The following is an 11,454-nucleotide window of genomic DNA, read 5'->3' on the forward strand; positions in this document are numbered from 1 at the left end:
AGTTTTTAGATTTTTTTGTTTCCTATTTTTTAAAAGCTAAAAAATATCTATCATTCTTGAATGACATTAGAATTAACGTGATAGCTTTTATTCTATTTATAATGTTTTTAATATTGACGTATTTCTACCTACACTGCTCTCTTTCATCTTTGAGTGGATCATTTTTATTTCTAGTAACTTTATCTAAGCTTCAAATTCTCTGTTTTCTACAGAGGTCTATTTCTCTACTTTATCTCAGCAATTGATCTTCCTTTTTCTTTTGTCTATTTCCTCACTTGTTCAGAATGTCGTTTGCAGTTAAGTATATATGTATATATGTATATGTACATATATATACTCTTAAAAGGTAACTTATATCTGTATGTTTGTATATATATATAAATGGGTTTAATTATCTATGGTCCAAAATGATTCGTCTGATCAATCTCGACTGTCACCACTTTTGTTCTCACGTAATTTGATTTGTTTGAGTTGAAATTCAATTCTATTAGAGGGAATTTATAAGCTATTATTCAATTAATTATTGGAAAATGATTTTCCATAATGAGACAAAAATAAAACTATCCTCTAAAAATTCATTAAAATAAAAAGAAAAATTTTTTGATTGAGCAGACAGTGAATTTAAAAGCTTTTAATGTTTTAATTTATCAACTAACACATTTTAATCCCTAAAAAAAATTTTAATCACTAAAAAAAATTTAGCTGAGTAAAGAAATCAAATTTTCAACTGGTTTTTTTGTTTTAGAATAAATCGATTAAATTCATTTTACTTGTATCCTTCATAAAAATTCAAAAATCTGTGTAGAAGTTTAAAAGAGCATGTAATGTAATAAAACTTTATTTTATTTAGCTATAAAAACTAATCCTATTTTATCAACATTGACTCAACTGACCTGAGGTGAATAATAAATATATTTATTAACAGTATGTCAACGAAAATAATGAATGTAATATGAAAAGCAGAGCATAATAGATTTAATTGATAGAGATTATGTCCCTTGACAGGAAACTTAGCCTATGGCAATATATTAATGAGCTTTTAATCTTAACACCGCATTATGATTGAAATGCTACCAGGTACACTGATTATCCATTTCAATCATCTACAAGCTTGTTTTGTATTTTGACTAAAGCTAGATGCAGTTTGAAAACTATTTACAACTCAAATTGAAATACAATCCATCGAGATCTGACATAGCAATGACGTACCGAAGTAGTATTACTTATTATTATTATTATTATCTTTCATTTGTTTTCATTAACACCTATTATGTTAATTAGCAGCATCGAAAGTGGCACAATAACCAATTATATTAGTGTAAAAGTCTTCAAAATATTTTAAAAATGAATTCCAATCTTTTAGAAAATACTATCTTAGAAAAAAATTTCCAATGTAAACTCTTATTTTTTTTTTTTGTCAACATTGGAATATTTAATATAAAAGTTTTTTTTCCAATTTGTTCGTTTGACATTATTTACTCTAGAACAGTTTGTAAAAGATCATTAATATTGTGGAATATTTTCAACTAAAACTTTTGAATAAATAGCCAAAGTTGTTTGTATATTTTAATTAATGCACAATTTAATAATAATATTCACCAATTAAATAGTTATCAAATAATTATTCAACAATAACACCTGATTACTCATTCATTTATTCTAAATTTTCATTTCACACTGAGAAAAAATTTTATTTTTTTAACAAAAATATCTCTCGCATTAAATAAATTTTGAGATAAATATAGTTATTTTCAATTATTAAATTAAGTATTGTTTCTTGAATAAATTTTTTCTTCAGTGTATAATATACAACAAAATAAATACTGATTGAAATGAATTATTATGGCAGTTGATGTTGACGACTTGCAGTAATCCAACAAATAAAAAAGTAATTAATTAACCAGGGCACGTTTTAAGCACGATAATTCAATTGTGACGGAGACGAACTTCCCGGCGAGGCCGTAAGATGTTTCACACACTAACCACTATAACAACAGCCGAATGACACGGTGTCGGCGTGGATACTGCGCTCGTGGTCACCCACATTCACCGATCGTCATTTCCCCCTGTGACGATCTCTAAACCCCCTTCTCAGTATGACGTTATTACATTGAAGGAAGGGAGTGCTTCATCCTCCCTACTACCGGTGCAAGCTGCACCAATCGACGTGGACCAACGCGCACCCTACTGCCACCCACAGGACTTGCAGGCAACTACTAGAGCTATGGTGAGGCTTCTCATTTTATAGAGCATCCGGGGAAGGAAGGAAGGAAATACACATGCATGTGTGTATCCTTGTTCCGATTTTCTGGGTCAAAGGTTACTCGTCTGCTTTATGAAAAATCTAACAACATTCCCGGACTAATCGACATATGTAAACAAAATTGATTGAAATGTAAAGTAACAATAATGAGGCAGAAAATGTTGATCAAATCTATTTTTAACATTATCTTTTATTTATTAAATTTATGAGTAACAGCTTAGATGATAATTATATTATAAATTTAGACCTTCTAGTACTTTAAAATGCAAATGCAGCGATCGTATATTCATCTGATTAATTTAACTCTTCTTTAGTTTTCTTATTTTTTATTAATATCTCTGGAATATTAGATCATTGAAATTCATCTGCTATTTATTTTTTTAACTTCAAAAATTTGATAAAATTTTTTAGTCAGTCTTCAAACTTTCTAGAGAAAACTCGGAGTTGAAATTTATCTATTCTCTACATTTTTTCATTTTTTTTAAATTACTTTTATAAATAAAATTTACCCTTTTTTATTAAAATAATTCAATAAGGGTTGATAACTGTGGCATTTAAATTTTATTACCTAAAACATTGCGCTATTTACTTATCATTAAAGTGAATAATTTTTCAACTAATACATTTAGTCTGAAAAATGATGCATATCCTAGCAAAAATGGTGTTATACCAAGACAAGATAACATTTATATATAAGTGGATTCGTGATAAAAATAGATTAAACTACAGTGAAAAATGTAATAAAAAATTCTTAGCGTGTAAAAGAGAAAAATTGAATCAATGTTTACATTAATTGTACAAACGCAAAACAGACTAGGAATAGCAATAATGTATAAAACAAAAATGGAGTGTTTTTAAAGTTCCGGAAGGCATGTTAGGAGGACAGTTGAGATGAGTATAACGAGAAAGCTCTCATTTTCCACATGTACGTATTTTCCCTTTGAGTTTTATTAGTTTTCATTTTTGTTTTTCTTAGCATAGGATTGTTGTAGAATCTACAACAAGGAATCTAAATGCAAATGTATTCAGAGTGCTATTAAAAGTATAGTCAAGTTAAAGAAGAGAATTAAAATAACCAAGTTATTTATATTTATGGTTGTAAATGTTTCATTTACACTTGACCGAACTACTCCATTGGAAATAGATCAAATTTTATCTCGGGTAATTTAGAAGTTATCCAACCCATAATAATTCCTCATTAAAATATCATCAGCACTTGTCTGCAGTACTGTTTACAGTTGAACTATTATTGGCCAGATTTTCCATGAAAATTTAGCACGTATCTAGTTGCATGTCTTGAGAGCAAATTTCCGTCTAGAGGGTTGATCCATTTCTGAACTATTCACAAGGTTATACTGCTAGAGAAAGATGGTTAGACATAACACCTGCGCTTGCTTTTACTTCTGATGCACGTAAAGTGCAAAATGAAGTAGATAAGAAACATAATGTGTTGAAAAAAATGGTCAAAGTACACGAGGATCGGTTATAAAGTCCAGAATTTTTTAACATAATTACGACCACGAAGTGGTATGATAATTAGTATAAAGATAATAACAACAGAATAGTATGGATAAAGAGAAGAATAAAGTCAAGTCATTCTGTATACGTTTATCCTATTTTCACTTGCTTCTGTTTGTTTATTTTTTAACACTATTATCAATTCAAAATCGTGCTTTTTATTACTGAGCTTTTTAAATGTAAGAATTGAATTTAAACGATTAGTATTCAAATGAAGAGTTTTTTCTCTTACGAATCTAGTTTTTACATCAACTCCAACCGAATGTCAAACTCGTTTCCAATTAATGTATTTAAAACGTATTTTTTTAATCAAAATTGATTGAGAAGTGGAAAATTTTTAAAAATATTTATTTCAAATAAAATCATTTCTTAACAATGGCCCTATTTTTAATGATATTTTTAGTTTTGATTTATAAGTAAAAAAAATGTTGATATGTTTTTTAGATTAAGGTTAATATCATCTTATCATTGTTGATTTCATATTGTTGAAACAGGAAAAAGTTCATTCTCTATGACATACAGAGAAAATATAGAGAAAAAAAAACAAATGTATGTCAATATGCAAAGTACTGTTGAAAATGATGTAGTACTCTGTAGTGAAATTCCAGCTAATTATTTTTTGCAAATAATTACGTTTAGTCATATATAAGTGCCCTCAGAAGTATATTTTGTAGTGTTTATTTTTGTATCGTTATCAGTAATTACAAAAAAATGGTAATAAAAAACTAATTTGTAATCATTTTTATGAGTGGTGAGGACTCATTTGTTAATGAAAAAATAGACAAGTGAATTTTGAAATATGAATAATGAAAAAAAGTGAAATATTATTTTTTTTTTATAATAAATCATATACTGTTAGAAATTCAAGAGGAGTAATAATAAATTTTGAAATTAAAATGAAAAAAATTTAATTTTTTATAAATTTATTCTTCGCATTTCAACAAGAAACTGATTTTTTTATTGACATATATTTTTTTTTAATGAGCTTAAATAAAATATATCAAGTCAATGAACAAGTGAGCAGATTAGAGAGATTAGGGCCATCAAATTTAGAGAAGTTTCTTCGTAAATAATAAGAGATTACTTACTGTACGGGCAATAGTTAATCACACTTTATAGTTCACTTTATTTATTAAATATATATCGAATATCCTCTTTACTTTAGATTCTTACCGAATTATTTTAGAATGTAAAAATTGGAATCATCATCATTACATAACCGACGTATGAAAAAACATCTCACTTAAAATAATCCTATTTAAATTTACCAAGAATTTACTTTGTGCTGATATAACATCTCTAACCACTGCATTAATTTGTTATAATTATTCATAGCTCTCTAAGAGTTTAATAATTCATGATCTTAAATAATACCACTTTTCAGAATAGAATAAATATGTTATCTAATGTTTTATCAACAATACCGTGTACTATCTCTCTTGAAACACCTATTTTATATTATTCTCAAATAATTCGTTTATTTAGAAAAAAAAAGTAAAACCAATACTACTTCAAACAAAATTTTTTTTCTATTGAAGAGCAACCTCCGATATTTGTCGGACATTATCAGGTGCATTGAGAGCTTTTAATATATAATTTTTCGCCTTTGATATTGCGATAGAAATTCCAGAGACGATGTGGTATATTAGAAATAGAATGAATGAGGCGTCACGTAGAATATCTAAAAGTAGCGTGGACGTGCTAAGACTGTTTGTTGAATCGATTGATCGATATCTTGTCATTCCCTCGAGTGCTTTTTAAACGGAAATCACAAGACTAACCAAGGTGTATTCCCAGATCGAGTATTGATTCACTAACTATCTCAACAATTCATGCTATACATTCAGAGAGTCAGATAAAGCTCTTTGAGCTTCTCCATGATATTACCATCTAATCATAACTTAATGTAATTTAGTTTATAATTGATGATGAAAAATGCTAATTTATGTTGCAAATACATCCTCAAGAGTATTAACTCAGATGTTTCGTCTACTCTCGACATAAATATTCGGGCTGGATTTCCAACATCAAGCTTTTTGTGCTCATATGAAAATTCCAACTCATGTAATTTTGTACTACATAAGAAAAATATTCTCATATGAGTAACAAGTGAAGTAAAAAATAAATGACTTTAGGAAGATCTAGGAAAGACAAAAATAGATTGAAGAATTATTTGAATGTTAATTCATCAAAATAATGGTATGACTGAGGTAAGAATATGTAGATTGAAAATGATAATTGACGTATAATTTTTGTTATGACTGAATGCTTCAAATGATTTATTGTTAAATAACATGAGTAATTTTCTATGTAAATATAAAGCTCCTATAAATTTATTGGTAAAGTTTCAATATCTTTACCGCAAAAGTGAACAGATCGCTCAATAAATCACTTATGAAGTTAAATTATTCTTGACAAAGTTGGCATAGAGTCTCTGTCGAAGACAAGTAACAACTCTATATTTATACAACAGAGTTTGTCACAGAGTGAAATAGTAGGCTAGATAATTGTTTCTGTGAAATTCTCTACTCTAGAGAAAGCAAGTGCATTCTGTTGTCAGTATTCATTCAAAAATATTCCTAATTAGTATTAACTTGAAGTTTGTGGTCAGCTTATAACGATATTCCTATTAATTAAATATTTTCTCTTGAATTCAGAAGTTATTGAAAAACAGGTCAGTGAGCAGATAAATTGCACTAAAATTATTGAAATAAAGAAATAATTAGTTTTTTGAAGAAATAAATTTTTGATAATAATTTTATTTAGATTGTTGGAAACATCATCTGTAGTATTTTATATTCTTTAATTTTTCATTTTACTTTGCAGGAAAATATACTACCGGATGTTGAAGATGTTTGTCCGGCATAGGAAGGCATTGCCTTAAAGAGCGCCTTGGCTTCAAGCCAGTTCTTGGTTGATTACAAGATTTCTTTGTTAGTGAATGGGCAAAGTCACGCCCTTAATCATTTATAAAAATATTGAAATGTTTTATTTATTGTAATCATTTATCATTTTCTGCAAAAAAAATTCAGCAATGATAAAATATACATTTATTACTATCAGTAATTGAAATTGTTTTTATCAATTTGAAATGAAATTATGGTGATAAAAATGTATTTCGGAATTTTTTTATATTTATTTTAAACATTCAAAAATATATAAGGCGTATTATACTTGTATGGAATTTTTCAAGCATTCTAACACTGATTTCAGTGATGAGAAAACTATCAAAGAGATGTATGTTCATTGTATGAAATGATTTCTGACATATACTGCAAAAATTTAAAAGTCAAAACGTAAATTTCAAACGCACGAGAAAACACTGAAAGAATAGTACAATATCGTGGCATTTTACTCGATAATTTTTTTTTCTTTAAAATTTCTTTCCACAAAAGAGAATGTAACTCGTATATCGGTACTTTAGTCTTTAACAAAAGAAAAGATTTACCACCTGAATGTTCCGATGCCTTTTTTTATTCAACTATTTCTATTGTTTTTGCTAAAATTGAAACTTTTTATACCATTTTATGATATTATCATATTTTCCTTCGATTCCATTGACCCATTGGAATATCTTTGCATTGCAAATTAGATTAACATCAATCTACAAAACAATCAAATGTGTATCTCTATTATAATATATTAAAATATAAATACTGTGATTTCACGATTACTTTAAACAAAAATTTCTTATATATTTTTTTTTTTAATTTATTGAAATATTTTGCCAACCTATTTTTTAATGCCAATATAAACAAATAAAACCTCTGCAATAATGAAATATATCGTTCAGTGTTCGAGTATTAGTAAACTTGAATCCTTTGAGTTCTTTATAAGTGGAAAAATTTTCTGGATACTATAAACCGATAAAAAGCTCATCGAATTATTACTGCAAAAAAGATATGAGGATTGCACGAAAGCCAAAAAAAAAAGTATGAAAACATCTCTCTTCAGATAAGTGCAAGTATATCTCTTAAATGGTAAGTCTTCCATTTAGATCTTTTCCCACGAGAAAAGAGAATTACTCGGTGTGTTTTTTACTCCAAACTACTCGACGAATTAAAGCTCGTTTCATGTGTAATAGTAGAGTCAATAGTACTGGCAATGTAAGGGTTTCTAAGTATAGGCGAATTGGAGGGATGAATGGCCGCGACTTAAAAGTATTTACGTGTATACATACCATATACATACACGGCCAGTCAATTACGAAGAAACTAGAGCACATTAAAGTATATACATTTACCCTAAGTGCGACACGTAAACAAAAGAAGCACGTAGTTGCACGCATTTAATTCTCTCTATTGAATCAAAACTAATAGATTCGAAGAAAAGAACTAACTTTTTTATTAATTAATTAAATAAATGAATTTAATTTTTAACAGTCGAAAATGGCAAATTGAAATGGAAAGTTTCTGAATTTTAATTGCAATAGCGATGGATTTCAATTCAATAGATGTTTAAATGAGGCTACAGGGTATGGAGAACAGTTTAAGTCGACTTTGATTGTGCGGTTTATCATTCCCGTTTACACGACTCAACCACTAGACCAGTGGGTCGAGAACTCAGTTGGGTTTAATTCCACAAAATTACTCTGCTTCTGAATTTTTTTCAATCATAAGTTTCAGAACCAGGCGATCTTTTGATCGCAATCTACAAATACAAGCTCTATAAAACAATCATTTTATAATTAAAATGCTTTTTGCAGTTTCACTAATGTCTAGCAGCAATTCAATTTTTGTAAAAGTTCGATTTGTCAATATTTTCAGCAACAGAACTGAGGGAATAAAAAAAATAGAGATGATCTTAAAAAATAATTGGATAGTTGGATGAATACTTTTAGAAAAAATCGAAAGTTGAAATAGCATCGGTTGTAAATATTGTTTGACCGTATTTGTCGGATAAAAATCTATTTGAAGTCAGTAATAAAAAAAAATATTTATTTTACCTGAAATGTTGTATAGTAGAAGAAAAATTATTGAATTTCATTTAATTTTTTAGCAAATAATTATTAAAAAAAACCGTAAAAAAAATATAAAAATAACTCCAGTATTATATCTTTTATATTTTTTTTATATTGGAGTAACGAAAAGTTTTTGTTTATGAAAAAATTAACAAAATGGATGAACATAAAAAAACACAAAATGTAAATGGAAAAAAATGAAGCAGTAACTTTGAAAGTCAAAGCCATAGGACAGAATCAAAGAGCTAGAATAAATTAATGAATGACATAGGATAGGAACAGGTGTCTGTAGATATACTACAACCTATGTACATACACGATGTTAAAAAAAAGACAGTGAAGTATATTTTTCCCTATCGTTATGTACAAACAAGCTTGTGAGTGAGTAGAAAAGAGTTGAATAAAGAGTGAAATTCGAAGCGCAGGAAAGGGTTGCATACGGGTCGATAACCAGGGTGGGTGCGGTCCTTTCTCTGGTGTCCTCATTCTTGTGACTTTTCCTGGCACTAAAGTATCAGTGACACGTTCGTACCCTGTTATATACTAATTTAGAACTTTTTTACGTTTATTCTTATACTAAACTACTGTTTTCCTTATATTTTTGAATTATCTCTTAGACATGGTTAACCTTTTACTACTCTATATAATCTCATCATTTCTATGAATGAATACTACCTAAAATGAGAAATAGTTTCTGAGCAAGCGAGAGTCTACACAACATTTCTCCTATCAAAAGACTCAATTAAATTTTTTAAACCAATTAAACCAGTTGAGAAGTTCTCGAAATCTAAGTTACGAGAAAATTTTAATTAATTTCACGAGCTTATTCGAAACTTTATCAAATATGAGAAAAAATAACTCATTGAATAATAAATAACTGGAGGTGATGAATGATGAATTTAAGACATCTTTCATTAGTGATAAAATTGATAAAAATTAAAAGAAAGCTTGGGAAGAATTCGTTGTAACTAATTCGAAAAGTAATTTGAATGATTAGTGTAAAATATGATAAGTAATGAAAGTTAAGAGATAACATGAAATCATTTTAACTAAGTTATCTTAAGTCCTTAAATAAATACGTCTACTGACCTATCGACTTTGGATCAACCTAGTTTTCTATAAAAAGCCCCATTTTTATATAAAAATTTTTTCTTAGTCTCGTAACATCAATATGCATTAATGCGGACATGTGGAAAATTTTGTGCTAACATTCAGTGTGTATGACACATTTGTCTATCACTTTTGTAATAAAAACTAGAATTAATTTTAAACCAAACTTATTTTAAGTAGCATGTGATAAGTCGTTTGATAAAATATCTATTATCGGTGCCACTGGAAAAATGGAAAATACAAATTTATAGTGGTAAGTAGTTCAGATCAATCATAAGTAGAGAAATTGCAGTTGGGCTGACACGGCCGGTATACTACTACTGTGTTGCAATTTTACCAACCGTTGTATTTTTGGGTGGTATTTTATCGAGTAAGTCTAAAAAAATAACATTAAAATAATAAACATTATTACAACAAATAAGATTCATTTTATCATCAATGAAAATTCATTATTTCAATTTTTTTTTATAAATAAAAATGTATGATATGAATATCAGTCACCTTTGTGATTCAACTAACTCAAATAATAAATGCACTGTCTGGTGTTATATTACTACCAAGATGTGCCACTGTAATCATCTCACGATTCGCTCGGGTGCTACATGTTCAAGAGAGTAAAATTCTTCCGGATGACGACCACACGAGGCGCAACCAATTTTCTAGGAATAGTTGGTTTGTGTCCATTAGTAAATAGAATTTCTTGACAAACCACAACTGTACAGAAGAGAAATGTGACAGAAAAAATGAGGAAAAAAAGTTGGTGACAAAAAAAAAAAGTAAAGGGTGAAATTAGGTAAACCTCAAATTCCCAAAGTATATTCTTGTGCTAATGGCTATGATAATAGTCTCATCTTGATCTTTTAGTCTCCAGAGATAAATTATATATGAACTTTTGTCTGTAGGTCATATAAAAAATTTTAAAAAAAATACATTCAACTTTGAAAAGTTAAAAACAAGTTAAATATCAAAGTTTAAAAAGTAAATGGATTTTTTTTCTATACTTCTTTGTTATATATGTATTGATCTTTCATGTTATCAAGAAGACTACTTGAATTATTCAATAACAATGAGTTCAAAAAGTGACATCCGTCACTAACTTGTTGTCAACTTTTCTAACAAGAAATATAGTCATAATATCCAAAGTTTCTGTATCGTGGAGCTTAATATGATATTCCCTTTTCGAGAATTTCTCAACGAATTTCAACCTTAAAATGTCTGAGACACTGTCATCATACATTTTCATATATCCTGTGCAAAATTGATGCTCCAAGGGAAGATGGAATATTGAAAATAATGAAGGTGATGAAAGAGTCATTTATGAATAAAGAATAACCTCTAAGGCTAATTATCATCCTGATATTGAATCCATCTTTTATTCACTTGAAGCTTTCGGTCAACTGCGTCTCAAGAAAAAGATAAGGTCAAGGGCTATCAGGGGAACTTCCCTAAATAATTTCGGATATTCTTGATGCGCCACTTATTTATCTCAAACACGCAATAGCGGCTATTGTAATATTTTTCTAGTTTATTTCGATTTTAATCAATGTAACTTAATTAGTTTCTGTTATCAATTGAGTTATTATTTATTATTGGTTACCCGAGT

General features: G+C 28.3%; 1 protein-coding gene across 11 annotated transcripts in view; it reads right to left on the reverse strand.

Annotated features, from left to right (window-relative positions):
* The window catches only part of LOC118066351 (coiled-coil domain-containing protein AGAP005037), a 76,058-nt gene extending 74,029 nt beyond the window's left edge, over nt 1–2,029 (reverse strand). For 10 of the 11 annotated variants that reach the window (XM_035082331.1, XM_035082336.1, XM_035082335.1 and 7 more), the window contains exon 1: nt 1,825–2,029. The gene's annotated coding sequence lies outside the window, so the exon portion shown is untranslated. The remainder of the gene's footprint in view (nt 1–1,824) is intronic. The other variant, XM_035082330.1, reaches the window with a different exon arrangement.
* Nucleotides 2,030–11,454: the final 9,425 nt, after the last annotated feature.

Source organism: Chelonus insularis, unplaced genomic scaffold (assembly GCF_013357705.1).
Source record: "Chelonus insularis isolate UGA/USDA-ARS -01 unplaced genomic scaffold, ASM1335770v1 contig_339_pilon, whole genome shotgun sequence".
Taxonomy (NCBI): domain Eukaryota; kingdom Metazoa; phylum Arthropoda; class Insecta; order Hymenoptera; family Braconidae; genus Chelonus; species Chelonus insularis.